The following is a 14591-nucleotide window of genomic DNA, read 5'->3' on the forward strand; positions in this document are numbered from 1 at the left end:
ATACACCACATTTTCTAAAAAGAATGCATTTTTTAATACCAGAAGGTGAACTAAAACTGGTGGAGTTCTCGACTAATTCTTATTTTCTATCTTTTGCTGACTCCAGAGCATTCATTCATTATAGAGAAAGGCAAATAATTCTGTTTTGTTGAGTGCCCTCTCCTGATGTACATATCAGGGGCCATCATGATGTAGTGTCTAAAACATAAGCACAAAGGATTACAAAAGGGACATTATTTAATGGAAACTTTCAAAAGAAAGATGCCAAGAAAACTCACGTTGTTAGCTATATACTTAATTACTTCAGGCATTTGCTTCATACATTGATGGCCAGATCTCCTACATCCCATTGCCCAGGCTGTCCCAGAGCAGTGTGAAATCCAGACAGACCTGTGTTTATTTTATTTTTTTTTTTTTTTTAATTTATTTTTGGGACAGAGAGAGACAGAGCATGAACGGGGGAGGGGCAGAGAGAGAGGGAGACACAGAATCGGAAACAGGCTCCAGGCTCTGAGCCATCAGCCCAGAGCCTGACGCGGGGCTCGAACTCACAGACCGCGAGATCGTGACCTGGCTGAAGTCGGACACTTAACCGACTGCGCCACCCAGGCGCCCCCAGACCTGTGTTTAAATCGCTGCTCTGCATTTACTAGCTGTGTTTGACCTTGAGGTACTCATGTTCCTCTCTGAGCCTCAGCTTCTCATCTGGGTAAATACATGGGTAATAATTTAAATGATTAAATGAAGTGATGAGATTAAGTATATAACACTTTTGCCTGGTTATTAGTCCAGAGAACAAAACTCTCCCCCTTTACTCCCCACACCCACAACCACAAACAAAAAGATGTTAGCTCTCTTCTCTTAGGGTAATATTTTCAAATTGTGATTCTGTATCAGAATCCCTGTAATCCTTGTTTAAAATGCAGATTTGTAGACACATCCCCAGAATCAGACTCTCTGGTTGTAGAGCTTGGGAATTTACATCTTTTAAGCTTACCAGTTAATTTTTATGCTCACTGAAGACTGAGAACAATGTCCTTGAAAAGAGTTCTTTAACCCCCCTTCCCTTTTCTATGGAATAGGACATATTCCTTTTCACCTATGAGGAGTAGAAAGAATATGTTCATAGAATTCAGGGTATTCTTTGACATAGAATGCCATGAAGTTAAACAAGATTGCTCTTCTGCATATGCACCATTCCAATATAATAGCAATTGGAAACAAACTTTGTTTTCATTGGATTTGTTAATGAGAGACCTGTGCTGATGAAGTCAAAGTCATGCACTAACAGCCTTGTGAACACATTTTCTTTCCTCTTATTTAAAGGCAACTGGCTGCAGCCTTAAATACACCACTAAAGCTACTGTCTCAATGCAAGCCCATCTCCAGTGCTGAATGAATTAAAACTCAAACTCTGTACAATGTGTTTCAAGAGCTTTAAGAATGCCCAGTGTTAAGGGCACCTGAGTGGCTTAGTCAATTAAGTGTCTGATTTCAGCTCAGGTCATGATCTCTGGACTGCAGAGTTTGAGCCCCATATCCAACTCTCTGCTGTCAGCACAGAGCCTGCTTCAGATCCTCTGTCCCCCTCTCTCTCTCTGCCCCTCCCCTGCTTGTTTTCTCTCTCTCTCCATCTCTCAAAAATAAATAAACATTTTTTTAAAAAAGAATGATTACAGTGTTAGAGATCAAAACTTTATTTTCAAAGAATTATGTACAAAGATATTCATCAAATCCTTATTTATAATCCAAAAAATAAAATATTGTGTAACCATCCCCCCAAAACTACATTTTCAAGAATATTCACAAGTTCAGGAAATGATTTATCATTAAGTGATTAAAAAAGTAAAACACACACACACAACACATCTACTTATAGAGCTGTTTGGTCATCTATTTTTAAATAACAAACTGTAGAATTTAGCGGCTTAAACAACAATCATTTATTATTTCTCACCATTCTGTACATCAGAAATTTGCACAGGGATTAGCTGGCTGGTTCTTCTGCTCCAGGTGTCATCAGATGGAGTCATTTACTTAGTTGCATTTAGCTGGTGGTGGTGCTGAACTAGAAGGTCGAAGAAGATTTTACTCACATGTCTGGCACCATGGTGTTCGTCCAAACTCTCTCTCTCTCTCTCACCCTGTGTCTAGCTTAGGCTTCCTCAGAGCATGGTGGTCTCTTTACATGATAGCTGGCTTCCAAGCAGAAGCCTTCCAAGAATGCAAAAACAGAAGCTGCATATCTCTTAAGGGTAGGCCATGGAAGTTACACAATCAGCCATAATCTGTTGACCAGAACAAGTCATAGACCCAGCCCAGATTCCAGGGAAGAAGATATAGGCTCTACCTCTGAATAAGAGGAATGGCAAAGAATTTAACCCATGTTTAATCCATGACAATAGTGTTAACCCAATTTTTAAAATGTGTTTATATGCACTGAAAAAAGACCAGAAGATGAAATAACCCCAATACAAAACATGTAACCAAATCTTAGAATGGAAAGAAGAGTTAAAAAGACCTATATAGATATTTCAGAGCTATCCACCTTATCTTCAAACTCAGTAGTTTGAACATTAGCTGAAGGTAATGTAGTTCAACGTTAGTTGAAGATACAAAGAAATGGCATGGAAATTAAACAAATATACTATAGAAGTTGAAAGGAAGGAAGGAAGGAAAGAAGGAAGGAAGGAAGGAAGGAAGGAAGGAAGGAAGGTAGGAAGGAAGGAAGAACAGAAGGCAGGAAGGGGAAAGGAAAAGGGAAAAAAGCAAAATAGAAGCAGAAAAATAATCATAGCATGCAAATGACAGACAAAAAAAAAACCCAGTTTGGAATAAAATGCAACCCCAGGAAAAGAAGAAAATCCTTCACAAGTGTTTCACACTAAAAAACAACCTAAAGAAAATGTGAACTCAATAAAAACAAGAACTTAAAGATGAGATGATTTTTTTTAAAAAACAGACTAAGACAAAAAAAAAAAAAGAAGAGAAATTGTAGATCCAAGGAAACAAATAGAGAAACAAAGCAAGATCATTATAAAAGTAATAAATAGATAAGAAACAGAACAGATATACTACCTATGAGAAAATTTGTTACTGGAAAGGCTTGAGCTGGTGCCAGTGAATAAAGAACACAAAGATAAGAACCAACAGCAATTAGAAAATAAGAGATATGAAGGAAGGTGAAAGACAACTCAACATAAGATTTTTGGTGTCCCTGATGTAGAGAAGGAAATAAATGGAATAGAAATAATGAAGATATAATACAAGAATTTTCCCGGAAATGAAGGAAGAGTCAAATCTGCAGATTGAAAGACCACATTGATTTCATGAAAAACTGACACACAATCTTCAACACCAAGATACGTCCTATTCACTTATTAAACTTTAAGAATTCTCACACAACCTGAAAATGATATGAAATGTGAAATTGATATAACACAAGCATCAAAAATAGCTAAATAGTTCCCGACACTTGGGAAGTCCTTCTAAATAAAAAATCCAGGCATAAAAAAACAGTTCACCTCTAAGGAGGAAAAGTTGAGCTGACCTCAGACTTCTGAGAGCAGTGTTTAACACCAGAAAATAGTGGCTCAATATTTACAATGTTTTGAGGAAAAAAAATTGTTCCCAAAATTACAACCACCAAGAAGAAGTCACTTCACATAAAGGCCAAAACTCATAATTTCTCCAACCTGAAAGAATTTAAGAAGACAGCACCCAAGAACTCCACTTCGGGTGGGGGGTGACTATTTTAATACAATTTTATATATAAATATTAATCAAAATAAAAATTCAGGAAAGGAGAAACAGCTGGAAAAGTATTGATGGTAAGCACTGAAACGGTTAGATACTGAACAGACTATAAACAATTGTAGAAATTATGATTACACAAAAATTTTGACATTGTAAACTTTGATACGCTTTTGATAAATTTTGACAATTTAACAATACACTTAACAAAATTAGGGAGTGGTAAGGAGAGAGAGGACACATGAGAAATACTAATTATTTTCTTATTATTTAATTTTTTTCTTATTTCTTATTTTTCTTATTTTTCATAGCATTTACCCAATCAAAATTGCCTAATTTAAATCAGTTCCCCCAAAATATTTAGGCAATAATTATAATAACCACTTAATGTTTTTCATAATATTTTCATAATTTATTTTCTTAAATGTGAAAGGATTTTATCAAAACAACATCTTTTGTGCAAATGATACATTTAACTGAAGTTTACCAATATCTTCACCGGTTTCACCTCCATCTCTTCTTCTGTTAAATCCAAGGAATATCTAATTAAAACACTTTTGCTTAAAACACAAAATATATGGGCATGCCTGGGTGGCTCAGTCGGTTAAGCATCCAACTCTTGATTTTGGCTCAAGTTGTAATCTCGTGGTTCATGAGATCAAGTCCCACATTGGGCTCTGCACTGACTGTGAGGAGCCTGCTTGGGATTCATTCCCTCTCTCTCTCTTTCTCTCTCTCTTCCTCTCTCCATCTCCCCTGCTCACACGGGCTCTCTCAAAATAAATAAATAAACAAAAAATAGAATATATGGAATGATCCCATTTTTATAAAAGTTCTTTTGCTAACATTTCTACCTACTCTTCTGTCCATAAAGATTCTTACAGATATGTCTGGAATAATGCTCACTGAAGGATGGATATTTATAGGTGGTGGGTTGTCTTTTACTTTGTTCTTTTGACATTATTTTCTTAAATATTTATGAGTAACTTGTTTTCACAAAACAAAACAAAAAAAATATTTAAGAAAGAAAAATCGGAAGAAAGTACACCAAGCTGTAATTATTTACATTCAGAGAGACTGGATATTTTTTAACTCTATACTTTGCTATAGTTTCCAAAGTTGCTCATCTTCCAGATCACAGTATAGTCATCGTCACTTCCTCCTGGTTATTCACTGACCCCCGTGCCTGGATGGGACCCACTGCCACTCCTTCTCATGGGTCTGTGCTCTATGCCTATTATAACATTATCCCACTTTGATGATACTGTACTAATAAAATTATCTTTCTTCCCTGCTAACACTAACCATTTGAGAGCAGAGGCCACATCTTCACTTTTTTACTGTTAATGTGTCACACATAGCCACTCCAATAAATATTACATAAATTCACATGCTGAAGTTGTATCACAGAGCAAATACCACAGCCTCACACAGCAACAGCTTTTTTATATTCTAAATTGACTCCTTTGCTTTTGCCAAACTTATCAAGCTGTAAGGTATGTGGACATTTTAATGAGGAAATCATTATTTTAAAAAACTTTCTCTTCTTCAGAGCAGTGTTAGGTTCACACCAAAATTGAAAGGAAGGCACAGAGCTAGTCCATATGTTGTTTGCATAGACTTTCCCATGATTACTCTCTCCCACCAGACTGGAACATTTGTTAGAACTGACAACTCTACACTGACACATCATAATCACCCAAAGTCCATAGTTTACATTAGGGTTCACTCTTGGTGTTGTTATAGATGCCGTGGATTTGGACAAATGTATCAAATGACCTATATCCATCATTACAGTATCATACAGAGTATTTTCACTGCCCTAAAAATTCTCTGTGCTCTGCCTACTCATTCCTCTTCCCACCTTCCACCCCAACCTTGACAATCACTGATCTTTTTACCGTCTCCACAATTTTGCCTTTTCTAGAATATCATACAGTATGCAGCTTTCAGATTGGCTTCTTTCACTTACTAATATATATTTAAAAGTTCCTCTATGTCTTTTCAAGCCTTGATAGGACATTTATTTTTAGCATTGGATAATAGCCCATTGTCTAGATATACTACAGTTTATACTACAGTTGCTTCCAGGTTTTGGCAATTATAAATAAAGCTGCTATAAACATCCATGTGCAGGTTTTTGTGTGGACATATGCTTTCAACTCTTTGGGATAAATACTAAGGAGCATGATTTCAGGATCATATGGTAAGAGCATGTTTAGTTCCATAAGAAACTGCCAAACTGTCTTCCAAAGTGGCTGTGCCATGTTGCATCTCCACCAGCATAAAATGAGAATTCCTGTTGCATCACATTCTCACCAGCACTGGGTGTTATCAGTATTCTGAACTTTGGGCATGCTAAGAGGTGTGTAGTGGCATCTCTGTTGTTTTAATTTGTATTTCCCTGATGATAGAAGATCTGGAGCATCTTTTTTTAAATTGAGGTATAATTGATATATATATATATATATGCACATATACATGTATACATATATACATATACATACATACATACATGTATACATGTATACATGTATGTATGTATGTATATGTATATATATGTATGTATGTGTATATATGTATGTATATATATGTATATATATCTATAATTAGGTTAGTTTCAGGTATACAGCATACTGATTTGATATTTGTATGTAATACAAAATTATCACCACAATAATTCTAGTTAACATCCATCACTGTACATTGTTACAAAAATTTTTTTTCTTAGGGTACCTGAATGGCTAAGTCAGTTAAACATCCAATTCTTTTTTCAACGTTTTTTTTTTTTTTTTAATTTTTTTTTTTATTTTTGGGACAGAGAGAGACAGAGCACGAACGGGGGAGGGGCAGAGAGAGAGGGAGACACAGAATCGGAAACAGGCTCCAGGCTCCGAGCCATCAGCCCAGAGCCCGACGCGGGGCTCGAACTCCCGGACCGCGAGATCGTGACCTGGCCGAAGTCGGACGCTTAACCGACTGCGCCACCCAGGCGCCCCAAACATCCAATTCTTGATCTCAACTCAGGTCTTGATCTCAGGTTGTGAGTTTGAGCCCCATGTGGGCATGGAGACTAGTTAAAACAAAAAAAAATTTTTTCTTGTGATGAGATCTTTTATGGAACACCTTTTTGAATGTTATTTGCCATCATCTTTGGTGATATGTATGTTCAGGTTTTATGCCCATTTTTAAAATTGTTTATTTTTTTATTAAAGAGTTTTAAGAGCTCTTTGTATATTTTGCACAACAGTTCTTTATCAGATGTGTCTTTGGCAAATATTTTCTCCCAGTTTGTCACTTGTCCTTGTCTTTCTCAGAGCAGAAGTTTTCATTTTAATGAAGTACAGCTTATCAATTATTTCTTTTATGGATCGTGCCTCTGGTGCTGTATCTAAAAAGTCATTGCATACCCAAGGTCATCTAAATTTTCTCCTATGTTGTCTTCTAGGAATTGTATAGTTTTGCAGAGGAAATAATTTTTTTTTAATTTTTGAGTATAAAAGACACACAATGCTCCATTAGTTTCAGTGTACAACATAATGATTCAACTTCTCTATACATTATGCTGTGGTCACTACAAGCATAGCCACCATCTGTCACTATACACCATTATAATATCCCTGACTATATTCCCTATGCTGTGCCTTTTAATTCCATGACGTATTTATTCCATGCCTGGAAGTCTGTATCTCCCACTCCCCTTCACCCATTTTGCCCATCCCTCTACCCACCTCCTTCCTAGAAACCATCACTTTATTCTCTGTATTTATAGGTCTTATTTTGCTTTTTGTTTTTTTATTCATTTTTTTCAGACTCCATATATGAGTGAAATCATATTATCATATGATTTGTCAGTCTGACTTATTTCACTTTAGACCCATCCACATTGTCACAAATGGCATAATCTCATTTTTAAGGCTAATATAAGGTATTATATTAGGTAATATATTATATTAAGGTAATATATATACATATACATATATATATGTGTGTGTGTGTGTGTGTGTGTGTGTGTGTATACCACATCTTCCTTGTCCATTTGTCTATTGATGGACATTTAAGTTGCTTCAGGCAACAATTTTCAAATTGAAAATGTAGCCCCTGATTTCCCATTTTTCCGATTGGACAAGACAGTTACACATTAACCATATAAGTCTTCCTAAAGCTGAAAGCCTTATGATTGGAGCAAATGAGGATTGATGATGGTATTCCTTCAAAATTTTTCTCTTTGTTACCTGATAAACACATCATTTTCCTTTTGAGTTTCTTAACTAATTAGCCAGGAACAGCACCCTACATCCATTCTTATTATTGTCTTTCTGAACTTTAAAAATATCCACATTCTCTATTTTCATTTCCTATTCCTTGTACTATCCTTATGACACATAGTCTAGTCTCCAATCCCACTCCTTTGAAACAGCTCTTTGCAAAATCATGAATGAAAAGTGGCAAATTCTCGTCTCTTAGCTTATGTCTCCTTTCTGCAGCATTGGACATGTCCTCTTTCTGGAAATCTTGCTTCCTTTGGCCTCCTTAAGACCCCACTCTCCAATTTTTCTTTCCCTATTCTTAATAATTAGCACACTCTGATCTTGACAGGGAACTTAAGACTTCCTCTTCACTCAACCCTTGGGAATGGAATCTTGGATATAAGTCAATAACAAAATGGACTTCCTTGAGATATCACCTTACACCTGTCAGAATGGTTAGAATCAAAAAGACAAGAAATAACAATATTGGTGAAGATGTGGAGAAAAAGGAACATACTCATACACTGTTGGTGGAGATATAAATTGGTGCAGCTACTGTGGAAAACAGTAAGGAGTTTCCTCAAACAATTAAAAATAAAAATAATCATATGATCCAGTAATTCTACTGTTGAGTATTTACTGCACCAAAGTGAAAACACTAATTTGTAGGGTGCCTGAGTTCCTCAGTCAGCTGAGTGTCCAACTTCGGCTCAGGTTATAATCTCATGGTTCATGGGTCCAAGCCCTGCATCAGGCTCTATGCTGACAGCTGAGAGCCTGGAGCCTTCTTCAGATTCTGTGTCTCCCTCCCTCTCTGCCCCTCCCCTGCTTGTGCTCTGTCTCTCTATCATAAATAAATAAACATTTTAAAAAACACTAATTTGAAAAGATATGTGCATCCCTATGCTTATTACAGCATTATTTATAATAGCCAAGATATGGAAGCAACCCAAGTGTCCATCCATAGATGAATGAATAAAGAAGATATCACACACACACACACACACACATACACACACACACACAGTGTGTGTATACACAATGGAATACTACTCAGCCATAAAAAAGAATGAGATCTTGCCATTTGCAACAATATGGATGGACCTAGAGGTTACTATGCTACGTGAAATAAATCATAGAAAGACAAATATCAGGTGATTTCACTTATATGTGGAATCTAAAAGACAAAGCAAACAAAAACAACTTTTCAATACAGAGGACAAACTGGTCATTACTAGAGAGGAGGTGGATGGGGGAATGGGTGAAATAGATAAAGGGGATTAAAAGGTACAAACTTTCAGTTATAAAATGAATAGGTCACATGGTGACTACACTTATCATCGTGAGCACTGAGTAATATATGGAATTATTGAATCAATATATTGTACACCTGAAACTAATATAACATTACATGTTAATTATATTTCAAGTACATACATACGTATATACATACCAAAACAAATGGACTCCTTCCTTTGAGGGAGTCCTGAGAGTACACTGAGTTCCTGAGAGTAGCCCCTGGAACTTTTTAGTAGGGGGATTAAATAAACTACACATGGAAGCAGTAGGGGATAAATCAAACCATACCCACTGCTCAGCCACTAAGATCCCTTTTTTTCCTTCCTTTCTCTCTTGGCTCCTTAGAAACCTAGCAATCTTCAGGGTAGGGCTGGAGGGAGAAGAGACTAGATCAGCTCTGCTCCAGCCTTTTGGAAAGCAGCCATTAATTCTTCCCTTTATTGTAATACTTTTGTCTCTTCCTTTGGGAATTGGAGAGGTAAGTCCCCAAGGATCAAGAGCAGGATGGAGGCTTAGAGGAAAGAGGCCAAGAAAAAGCTGCCTTGTCTGTGTTTGTTCAAAATCTCAAGTTAAAGTTAGTGATGCCCTCAGGACTTATGTACTACCTGGGGAAGCTCACAAAAGTTCTGCCTCAGAATGAAGACAGTGCATTCACATGTCGCATTTTCTGTACATCCTCTGTTCAGAGTCCACTATAACCAAAGCTAGTTTACCCAGGAATTGGGTACTCAGGCTTCTCAGCTAAAACCCTGTGAGTAACATTTCTTGATCTCCTTTGTGGGCTCCTCTTCCTCCACTCTCTTCTCAGTTGTTGATATTCCCCAGATACCCAGGGCCCTCCTTTGTTAGCCCATGTGTTCTCTGGGGATGATCCATCCCTAATATTGTTTCACCTATCACTGTATCAGAACAACTCCCACTTCTCTACTACCACATCTGATCTCTCTCCCTAGAGCCATACATCTCCTGATGTATCCAAACCCAACAAGACCACACTCATCATCTCTCCTACCAAGACTTTGTAGTGTTTTCTTAGTCTGGTGATGATGCCATCAGCCCCTGGAGGCACTCAACTCAGAAAACCTGGGATGATCCTTGGCGCCTTCATTTCTCTGACCCCAAAGTACAATCATTTATTTCTTTCAGTTCTTCTTTCTACATTTTTCATAACCTTATTTTGTCTAGCCCCAAATGGCCTCTGCCTTAGTTCAGCCTGTTCTCATTTCTCATCTAGAATATTCTGAAAATTTTCTGACTCCCTACATGTTGAGTTGTTTCCCTCAAATCTATTCATCACACTGCTACCAGAGTGATCATCATGAAACACAGGTTTGACTATGCTGATTCCCTGCCCAAAATTGCCAGAGTGTCACCATAGGCTGAAGTTACACTCAGAATGCTTTAATGTGTTACAAAAGTCCATTTGTAATCCAACTGTGCCCTCCTTTCGCCTTATTTATCAATACTTCACACCTTCTTTTATGTTGTGGTCATTGCAATTCTCACAGCTCCCAAGGATGTTGTGTTCTTTTATGACCCTGTCCTTTCAATGTGATCTCCCCTTTAAAAATAATCTCCTTTGGGGGCACCTGGATGGTTCAGTTGGCTGAGAGTCCAACTTCAGCTCAGGTCATGATCTCACAGTTTGTGGGTTCGAGCGCCACGTCGGTTCAGAGCCTGGAGCCTGCTTCAGATTCTGTGTCTCCCTCTCTCTCTGCCTCTCTCTCTCTCTCTCTCTCAAAAATAAATAGACATTAAAAATTTTTTTTAAATAAAATAAAATAATCTCCCTTCTATCACACCTTGCCCACATGGCTAATTCTTACTCCTTTAAAACTCTGCTCAGCTGTCGCCCCTTCTGTGAAGCCCAACTTGACTTCCCCTGGCCAGTTTTGAGGATCTTCCTCTTGGCTCCCAGAGGTCTTTGAACACACTTCTTTCATGACACAAATCACAGTAGCTTTCTCTCTAGCAGGTGACTGTCTTCACTATACTGTGGGCTTCTTAAAGGCAAGGATAATATCTCTTCACCCATTTATCTCTGAATCTAGCACAATGTCTATATAAGGCATTTACTATATATTCATTGAATGATTGGATAAATATACAGTTCATCTCACCTTGACATATCTTTATGGGGTAGGAACAGAAATATAACATGCACACACTTAATCAGAGGCTGTTGGGTACTTTGAGGAAATACAAGGAATTAAAGGGAATGTTGAGAACCAACTGTGGGTCAAGTACTTCACGTATGAGGTCGATAGTATATCCCAATTTTACAGACATGTTAACTAAGCACAGAGAGTCCAAGTTACTTGTCCAAGATGGCAGCCAGTAACAGGGCAGGCAAAGATTGAAAACCTCCTGTCTATAAGACATAAAGTCAGAGCTCTCATGCCACATGGCCCATCAGAAGAACCCCAGTAATACCGCCTTGCCTTCAGGATTCGCCACTGTAATACTAAGAAGACTGAAGAACTGGGTACAACTCATTGGCTGACAATGAGACCTTGAGTCAGTCAATTGTGTTTTTCAGGTCTCAAGTTTCTCATCTATAAAATGAAGGTAATAACCCGTCTCTCCTCCCTCACAAAGCTGAGAGAGCTGAGATGAAGTTAAAGTGAGGTCATATGGCCTTGTTTGAAAGACACCAAGGGAGTGAGCGTTACCTCGATGGTTGCCATAAAGTCATAATGAATGAATTCCTCAAAAATATGAAAACAAGCCCAAAGGAAAAGGCTATGTCCTAACCAATGCCTCTCTTCAGGGAGCGTTGCAGTGCTGTGTGGAAGGAAGCCCTTGAGTGTGGACAAGGCTGGTGGGGATGGCTTCTTCCATGAGGTGAGTCGCCCCCGTTCTGAAGGAGGGGAGTCCCATGTTTTGAAAGACAGAAGGGAAAAGGAAGGGAGAGACTATGGCACAGCTAAGGCAAACCTCAGCTCCAGGAACATGGTAATGTAAAAGGGAGTTGAGTAGAACAAATCTGTCTTCCTGGAGTGGGAAATCTGAAATAACTGGAGACAAAGAGTAATCTGCGTGGAACCGCACAGCCTCTCGCTGCTTCCGATGCCATTTCACACCCTTTGAGCATCTGTCCCAACCTTGGGAAGGAGACTGGGCAGGAGCCATTATTCCCACTGACAAGTAGGGGACTGGAGGATGTGGGGAATGAGTGTCCAAGCTTAGCTGGTCAGGTCACAATGCTAGCAATGGGCTGCGGCTGGGATTTGAACCCAGGTTTTTTGTTTGTTTGATTTCTGTTTGCCTCTCAAGGTCATTGTCAAGCTGAGGAGGAATTGGTTCCTTCATTCAGTAAAAACTTCTTAAACACCTAAAATATACCAGGCATCAGAAATAGCTCAGAAATAACAGTAACTCCGAAAGTCCCCCGTAGGGAATTCTGATAGCAAGTGAGAGCCACGTAGGAAATACCTGATGCTGTGGCAGGAGGTTGGGGTTTGGAAAAGAAATAATAATGACAGTAAACATTTACCATATTGCCAAGCAGGGCTACGTGACCACTTGACATGAGATTACTGTATGTGTCATATGATTAAATCCTGTCAGTGACCTCATGAGGCAGGTACAATGATTATCTCCTCTTTCCATATGAGGACACAGAGGCCCCACAAAGTGCAGGAACAACAAAAACGGCAGGCCCGGTGTGGGGCATAGCTGGGCTCCTGACCCCGCCGTCTAACCCAGGGCTTGCATTAGCTCCACACCTCCGCTGTCGACAGGGGATGGGCTGTGGTGGCCAGAGAACAGAGAGCAAGGGCTGGAGGTGTGAGGCTGAGCTCTCGCTCACTCTCCCCTACACACCCAGCTCCTCCCAATCAGGCAGCCAGAGCATCCTGTCTGTCCCCCACCCCCACATCTCAGCAACCATGACCTCCAGCAGGCTGAGGGGAGGCCTGCCTCCGGAAGCCCCAACATCCTGCGTTCTGCTGAACCCACAACGTGTCAGGCCACTCGTCCCAGCTGCAGCACACAGACTGGCCTGACAGGCTGGGGCTGAATTACAGCCCCTCGGCTAGAAATAGCCCTCTGAGAAGTGCGTGGTGGCTACGTGTCCACAGGGAGGGAAGGAGGCAGGGCAGGGGAGCCAAGGAGTCCCAGGATCCTGAGATAACACAGGTCCGGATGTGCAAAGTCCCAAACACGGTGGGCTGGCCTGGGTCACAGGCTCAAAAGAGGTGAGTGGGAACCAGGATGTCTGCTCCCCGACGTGGGCTGCGTGACAAGCCCCAGGCATCCTGCGAGGGTGGGCTGGGTTCCGCCGGGCAGCCTTTGAGCACCAATCAAATCAGTCAGACTCTGTGTGTCTATGTGTGTGTGTGTGTGCATGTGGGTGCATGCAACAAATGTGCACACATGCACACACGGACACACACACACGCACAGCTCCTCTGCAGTCCAAAGTTTCTATTGTCCCTTCCCTGGACAGAATCCTCACTTTAGAAGCATCACTGTCTTCTCTCTGGTTTTGATCAAAGGTACAAAGTGGGATGACAGAAGACAGCTACCTGGCAAAGCCCTGCAGGCAGAGTAACCAGGGGCTCTAGACATTGTCCCTTCTTCCCTCATCTAGAAAAGAACAACTGTCTTCTGGTTGAATCCCTTTATTCAACGAGGAACAGAAATGAGGTCCCTAAAAGTTAAGATGAACTTTCCAGAGGCACACTTCCCCGACGCCTGCCTCCAAGGTCCGCTCTTCCCACCACATGACATGAGTCAGTAAGTATAACACCAGGGCTGGAGACAAAATAGTTGTGCAAGGAATGATTCCAAAGCCTTCACTGTTAACACTAAGAAGAATTAATGTCCCTGAGCTGGAGGAAAGTGAAACTATGGGAAACCACACTCTCCTACCGCTGGGCCAGCACCAGCACTATGGAAGGAAGCGTGGATCCGTTTGCAAATGGCTCATCCAGTGACCAAATGCAATTTCCTCTATTTCCACAGCATCTCCCCCTCTGAGGGCACACACAGCCACCACACCTTTCTCCACAGCTCCCTGGGTGGCCAGTGGCATGGACAGGGCATGAAATACCTGTGCAAAGGAGATGAAAAGAATCACCAGCTACTCATAAGGCAGCCTTGGAATCTAGATGGCCTAATCCCCTTCCAATGAATTTATTCCAATGAATAAATGTAGATGTGCTGTGGTGGAAGAGAGTCTTGCTGAGAGAGTCAGAAGCCTGATCTTAACCCTGAGCTCAGGCACTAATGCAGCCATGTGACCTTGGGCAAGTCATCTCCAGGCCTCAGTTTTCCTCATTGTAG

Source organism: Neofelis nebulosa, chromosome 8, assembly GCF_028018385.1.
Source record: "Neofelis nebulosa isolate mNeoNeb1 chromosome 8, mNeoNeb1.pri, whole genome shotgun sequence".
NCBI classification, from domain to species: domain Eukaryota; kingdom Metazoa; phylum Chordata; class Mammalia; order Carnivora; family Felidae; genus Neofelis; species Neofelis nebulosa.